The following is a 7,691-nucleotide window of genomic DNA, read 5'->3' on the forward strand; positions in this document are numbered from 1 at the left end:
CCATGAGCATTTCTATCTTTTCTATAGCATGTGTAACCATCAGGAAAGACTTCATTATCACCGATGTCTGCCTCTCACCAGGATTCTGTACCAAGAATCACAGAAGGTTTTACCAAATCTACAAGCGCAGAAAATTCATGAATTTTATTCTTAATACTGCGACAATTTATTACAAGAAAAGAAAGATTTACTCCATTAGGCTGCCGCAGTCATCTGTGCGGTACCACTTGATTTGTCTCGTCATTATAGACATACTTTGTGCCATTCAGTAGCAACGTGTCATATCTAAGGTTCACTTTGTCGCCATCCTTTCTTCGTGACTTGGCAAAGTCCCATAATCGTTTCCTTGTCGTTCGCACCACCTGGGAGAAATCCTCAGAAATACTAAATGGAGGTCCCTTCAATTTCCGTGCATTTCTCAAAATTAACTCTTTTTCTTTGAACGAGGTGAACTTGGCTATTAGTGGACGGTTTTTGCCATTCTGATATTAGCGCTATCCACTACAACGGCCCCTTCCCAAACTACAGTTCCAAACACAATTCGCGACGAGAAAATGTTAAACGAAATTATGGCCGCTACTGAGAGGATTGCCTTCGGTGCTGGCATCTACTATAGTACTTGCAACAAACTACAAGGTATAATAATCACCGTATGTAACAAAGTGCTACAGAACCAAGAACACTTCCGTCGAATATGTTGCAATAAATGAAACTTTGTGTATAGTTCAACATTTTTATCAAAAATCTCTGAAGCCACTTTACCGGTCACCATGTCTCAAGCACGTATACCGTGTGAGTTTGGATCCGAGTCCTCGTCGAGCACTGACCTAGCCCTCGTGGCCAAGACTCAGATTCCGCGCACTTGCGGCCAAAACATGCCCAAACAATGGCAGGCTCCGATAATAGTCTTTTTGTTTTAATTACCCAAGTATCCAGAAAAAGACTAGGAAATTAGTGTACGCGCTGTCCGCGTTACCGTTCATTCACACTGGAAGCAGATCCGCGTTCGCAAAGCGGTTTTGAACGCGGTTGTGTAAAGATCCAGTACAATAGCACGCGCACTTCATGTCATCGAGCGCGCGTGCAATTCCACTGGATCTTTATGCAACCGCGTTCGCAACCGCTTTACGAACGCGGATCCGCTTCGAGTGTGAATGAACGGTAAGACATATCTGTATAAAAAATATTCGCAGCTAATAACCAAATGAAGACGTTGATGAACGCGTGTGCAAAATGCACTTTGTTTGGGATTTTTGCATTAGAAGAGCGACTGGTTCCACATGCCAGTATGCGCAGTGTGTAAGTACATTCGCCCACGCTCCTTGAGTTTGGCTAATTTATCAAAAGGTCGGTTAGCGCAGCAGCTAGCATACGACGGACGCTTTTGACAAAGGTCTATTACGAAAAAAAAAAAGCAGACCGGGTTAAAAATGGGGACAGGACGAACACTAAGCTTTCGTGTTTGTCCTGGAGGACACGAAGCTTTCGTGTAGGAAGAATCATTGGCCGATCAATAAAGGAAAAAAAAATTGGTCGCCGAGTCGGTTAGCGCAAAACTGTTGGGGTCTGGTGTCTCAGCTGTAGATGAAAAATTTAGCCAGTACGGTACAACCGTTAGCCTGGGGTATTTAGCGTGCACCACGCAGTAGGTTGAATACAACTCAATAACGAGGGTCTGTGAAAGAAAAGTAGTTTTAATTGAATCATTCGAGTTTTTAATATCTATTTTGTAGACAAATTTAGTATTTTTTACTGATTTTGTTTGTAGCAGCAGCCTGCCGGGGAGAAATGGCTCTTTCCGTTTATTCGGTTAATTTAAATTACTTTACTGTATTCAGCTCATCATCGTGGGATTTATGTTTTTTGAAAGTACTGCAATTAAATAAACAGGCTACAAAAAAAAAAAAAAGATGAAAGGTCTGAGTTTATGTTTACAGCCATATTAAAAAGGAAACATCTTTTGGTTCCTCCACTCCGCCTAGATGCTTCTGTAACATTTCGGAGATAGCGCCAAAGTTATAATAAGACATCCGAGAAAAAGGAATCCAACGTGTCTTAGGCGGCCTTCGAGTCCTTTAAAAGAAAAAATAGTTTTGTTTTTCCTGTAATGCGCAGCCTTAAAAGCGACAGCGCACTTCTAGAGCCCCTTCCAGCGCCGCCTCTCTTTTGCCCTGAGTAAGATGGCCGCCGACCGGCAAAACTGGCTTTATCCGGTCGCATGGGAGAGTATGGGAGACCGCCACTCCAGAAGTCTTATATAACCTCCTTGGTATCGGGAGTTTGTTCCCCGATATTGTTGGGGGCTCCAAACATCTTCTTGCTTGTGCAGAATAGACGCAACTGCCGATCGTCATGATTCAAAAGTGGGACTTCCTCAGCATTAGATTCGCTGTTAGGAAGCTCACGTAATATTGCTTTGCTTTGTCGTGAACTGTTTAAACATTTTGGGAGGACGGAAAACGTTTCCTGAGATTTCAGACAAGGCTTCAGACAACTGGCAACCACGACTTTAAGCCACAATATGGGCAAGTGTTGTTACTCTGAAGCGTAGCTTATTTAGGCCATGTTCCAAAATGTACCCGATCTTACTCCAGGGAAAGCATTTTGTAACTTGGCGTTCCAAAACCTACCCGCGTCCAGCGTTTTTCAATCTGTGTTGTCATGCGACACAACCCGCCGGAGGAACTCGGATCCATCTGGGTAAGATCCGGAACACAGCCCTAGTTGCACTAGCCCATAGCAGCTCGGAGCACGTGGAGCGAAGGCTCGCGCTGGAGAACCCAGGAATCCTCCAGGTTCCATCTCCACCCCTGCCCGCTTCGATCTGGATGAGCATCGTACCGGCTTGCGGTCGTGTATCCCTACTGCGAGGTGCACGTTAAAGACCCCGGGCTAGCGGTTGTACTGCACTGGCTAAATTGCTCATCTACAGCTGAGACGCAAGACTCCTATTTGGGATTTATTTATTATTTATTTAGGAATACTGCAGGCCAATTGCGGCCCAAGCAGGATTGAAGGTTACAAAAGTGCAGTCAAAAAAAAAAAAAACGCAACACCAGGTAATCCGTAAAATGGGAGAGGGGAACAGGGGAAAATTCTGCAAAAATTGTAATAAAGCACATGTAATAGCTCACAACAAAGTTGGGGGGGGGGGGGGGGGTGGCGGTAGTGGGGAACAGGAAAATAAAACACAATGCAAAGAGTTACACATCAAACAAACGCTCAATCGACTCCAAAACATTGTCAGATATAAATATGTGATGAGGTAGGTTGTTCCATTCTGTTATGGTTCTGGGAAAGAAGGAGTATTTAAATGCATTTGTTCGAGCGAATACTGGAGTTATTTTATGCGGATGGTCATGCCTTGTGCGCCTAGTCGAGGATGGGTGAAGAAAGGACGACGATTCAAGCCGGAGTTTTTTTAAACCAGAGCTGATAAAGAAATTTTAGTCTAGCTAGCTTCCTTCGTGATTCAAGAGAGATGATGTTGTTACTTAGAATTAAGGCAGCGGGTGAGTCATGCGGGTGGTAGCGATTAAATATAAAACGAGCTGCTTGCTTTTGAACATCTTCCAGTATCTTGATATCTTTTTTTGTGAATGGATCCCAGACTGTACAGGCGTATTCTAACTTCGTTCTTATCAATGTGTTATAGGCTAAAAGTTTCACATGAGAAGGCACGTGCTTAAGCTTGTGCCTTATCATACCTAGTTTTCGACGGGCAGCTGCACAAACGTGTTCAATGTGTGAGGACCAAGATAAGTTGCTAGAAATTGTTATACCAAGATAATTAAAGCTCATCGTCCGAGAGATGTAGTTATCACGATGGCTAACTTCCGGCTCAATGAAAGGAGGCACAAAACAAAATTACTTTTTTATATTGTGTGTCTCTCCAGGGCAAACACGAAGGGAAGTGGGACGAGACAAACCAGTACATTTTGAGTTTGTCTTGGCCCCTTTCTATTTACCCTAGCCTCGGGGCTTATTTTTGTTTCGTAATGATGGTGAATTTACACCAGCTGGTTTGTACGCTTACTTTTTCTTTGTTGATTTTACTGCAATTTTATGAATGTGATATACTTGCACTGCTACTTGGGCTTGAATAATCGGTAATTAATAATAATAATAATAAAATCGTTTATTTTCACTCCAAAGGACGGTACGTTTTGAGACGGTATGTATTGCTTAATCAGTCTGATTTTTTTTTTTCGTGCACGACTAGCTGGAACCATTTATAAAAAGGCGGCAGAAATTCATCACGATCCAGCATTTAACGTCCCAAAGATATTCAAACTATGACTCAGCAGCATAAAAAAAGCTCTACTTTTAAATCGTGGTTAAAATGTTTCGCCAGTGCCGATTCCTTAACAGATTTTTTAAACGTCCTGTTTTGGTACAAACATTTACATAATGTGTCGTTAAATTGTAGCCCTACTACTTCGATCGCTTCCTTTAGGTTTTTTTTTTTTTCTGGTTAACTTCATTTCCTGTCCTCTCACCAGGGTAACCTGCAAGACAGCCCACCAAACCTCTCCCTTTAAAATTATATTTTTACGTCAATATCTTGTTCGTTTTTTTCTTTATTTGTTTTTTAAAACTATTTCGGTATGCATCAGCAAAATCCACGTTATCAGACGATGAAACGTTATCGCGGCGTATCATCTACAATCCAAAACAATCACAGTAAACTAACATCGCTGTTGATAGTTACTGGGAAGGTGGGCCACATGAACCGCCAAATTTCATGAAGGCGATACGAGAAAATATTGTCGTCATTCGATTAGGTCGTGTCCACTTACGTGAAAATAAGGTTCATGTTTGTTTTTATCAAAAACCGGGACATGATCGACAATGAAAGGCTTCAATCGCAAAAAGCCTGTATAATGTATGCAAACTGCTTCACATTAAATTTGACCGCAGAGAACGCCCCACTCCAATAGAGTTTAAAGTCCCTAGATTAGAGCTTCCTACAAGTTGCGACATTCTTTGAAGCGCCGACTGTGTGAGGGTGCAGATCTTAGGAAGCAAATGGCGGCGCACAGCAGATGTCTGAACTGAATGCTGCCCTTTTCGTTTCAGCGGAATGTGCTTTGTCATTTGTATTGGTTGTCGGTACTTGCATGGAGACGAGACAATTAAGCTTCGCCAAATATGCATCGTCATTGTGCTTGTCGTCTTTTGTGCCGGGTTGGTTTACACCGGTGGCAGAAAAATCCCAAAGACGACAAGTACCCTGTGAGGACGCACTTTTGGCACGAACGAGCTTTACGGAACCGTTTTCGCACATCGGATATGGTACGGTGGGCCCTCCTGTGCGAAGTGACAGGACCGGAGAGACCATCGGAGGTGTTACAAAATATTATATTGGTAATTGCAGACAAGTGTTTTCTTCGGTAACAGAAAAAGACAATTACTAAACATTCGCTGCGAGGGCATCCTCGAGAATATTTGCCCTGATTGTTTACGCTCGTTGTTTTTCGATAGACAAAGCCTAGCATTTGTACTCCAAAGTATAAAAAATCATGAGCCATTTCATTCTGTGAAAGCGAAGCTGTTTAGCACACGACACAGACCCGCCCCGAGGAGCCGGAGGAAACTAGACACGCGCGACGGGACTTCCACCTGGTGGAAAGTAGACACGCGCGACAGGACCGCCACCCGGCGGAAAGTAGACAAGCGCGACTGGACCGTCACCCCAGGAGAGCGGAAGAAAAGGAAACGAGGCGCGCAAGCGCTTGGAACGACTACAAAGACAGGGTGGTGCGAGCGTAGACATGGCCGACGCGGGTCGCACAACACCACATCTTCGAGAAACCTTTATTCTCCACCTGAAAGTCCACTGATCTTCAAAATAGTGCCTGTTTATAACTAATCTACTGAAAATACATATCATAGTGATAAGACGTATAAGCTATTGCGTATGATGAAGCAATTTCGCATCGAATTCGGGACCAGAGTTTTTTGTTGACGCGCGCGAAAAATCTACGGAACCCTAGCCATAAACAGCTTCGCTGTGCAGTACCAATTCTATTGCTTTAACCCTCGTCATGCACATGTGTATAAGAATCGTACAATCACTTCTATTTGAAGCTACGTGCCGCCTAGCCAGCGCAGAGGCACTGCCACGTCCAGTCGGCTCTGTCCTTTTTCCGAGCGCTGGACGAGCTACCGTGACGTCACCGATTGGGCGCGCAGGCTTTGACTTCTAGAAGGTGTTGCATTTGCTCGTAACCGTGGCTGCGCTTCGAGTTAGGATGTAACAAAGTATAGCTATATATATTTACACGCTGTCGAACAAATACGACGCAATACTTCATCTCACAAATCTAGAAACGATGCTGGAAACGACAATCAATATTTTCGAGCTATAAGATACAACTTCTGTAGGTAACGAAGCAAAAACTTCTGGAGCCCTTGCAAAGAGCATAAAACCACTCAAGTCAGAAAAATATGCCGGATCGCCGATATAAAGAAATGTGGTTCAAAACAACTTGAGTGATTTCATTCCTTCTGCGACGTCGGAAATGTGCTCGAATAATGCGTTCGAAACGCACTCTGAAAAAAACAACAACGATGTGGTTGGGAAACATTACTTTTAAGAAGTTGGGAGTTACTGTAGGGAGCATTTTTGATAGCATTTGTAGAAAAGGGGTGGTGCACAAAAAGAAAAATGAAGGTTTCGTATTTCGAAGTGCATTTATTTACAACCAGTCGAATGAAGTGCATCAGTGCCGTGTATTCTGTGCCCAAATATGTCGACCGCCATAAAATCCGATTTATTAGATGAAAGCCTCGGCACTGTCATCTTCAAAATATATGGCGATATTTACTCGTCGGTTTAGCCCAAAACTATATTTACTGAGCGTTTGCCTAGTTGTAGACGTCAAACTTGTTTGTCTCAACACAGCCAATAACACTTGTTTATTAGTTTTAGAGCGCAGTTCTTAGGGGCCCGTTTCCGGCTTTAGTGGCGTCGGCGTCGGCCACGCCGTCGTGACTCCCCCCCCCCCCCCCCCCCCTTAGAAGTTACAAATATTGGGGCGTCCGTGGAAGTCTCGTAGTCATGTGAACAATTGTGAACTTGAGTGACTGATGACTTGACAAACGCCGGGCTCGACCTATTGTGTTAACGCCTTCTTGCTTCGCAATTCCTTCTTCGGCCTCCTGATCGGCCAATGCCTTTACCTCATTGGCTGCGAGGTAATAGCACACTCTCAGAAATAGGGGGTGTAGAACTCACACCCCTTTGTAATAAACTAAACTAAATTTTCGCGTTCAGTTCACCGAAGTAGAAACGACATTACCAACTTTCATGCGCGGCTCGATGGTCGAGTGGTACAACGTATTTAAATAGCTAATATACGCATTCAAAACTACAAGCAGACATTCGAGCTTTTGTTGTCGTTGTTGCTTTTTAGTTTTTGTTTCTGCAATTTTCGATACATGCATTGGGTATTTAGTAAGCCGTCAAGCAGCTCGTAAAAGTTGGTATCGTCAATTCAACGTCAGTGAACATAACGTCAAACTGTAGTTTTGGGCCAGGTGTTATATATCTGACAAGGGGTGTAAGTAACACCCCCCCCCCCCCCCCCCCGGCTCATATTTCTCTGAGAGTGTAAGATGCGAGGAACTCGCCACTCCCTGCATTTCTTAAATTGCCAGTGAGAATGAACACAATAAGATTTTTGCTC

Source organism: Ixodes scapularis, unplaced genomic scaffold, assembly GCF_016920785.2.
Source record: "Ixodes scapularis isolate PalLabHiFi unplaced genomic scaffold, ASM1692078v2 PGA_scaffold11__112_contigs__length_91849675, whole genome shotgun sequence".
Taxonomy (NCBI): domain Eukaryota; kingdom Metazoa; phylum Arthropoda; class Arachnida; order Ixodida; family Ixodidae; genus Ixodes; species Ixodes scapularis.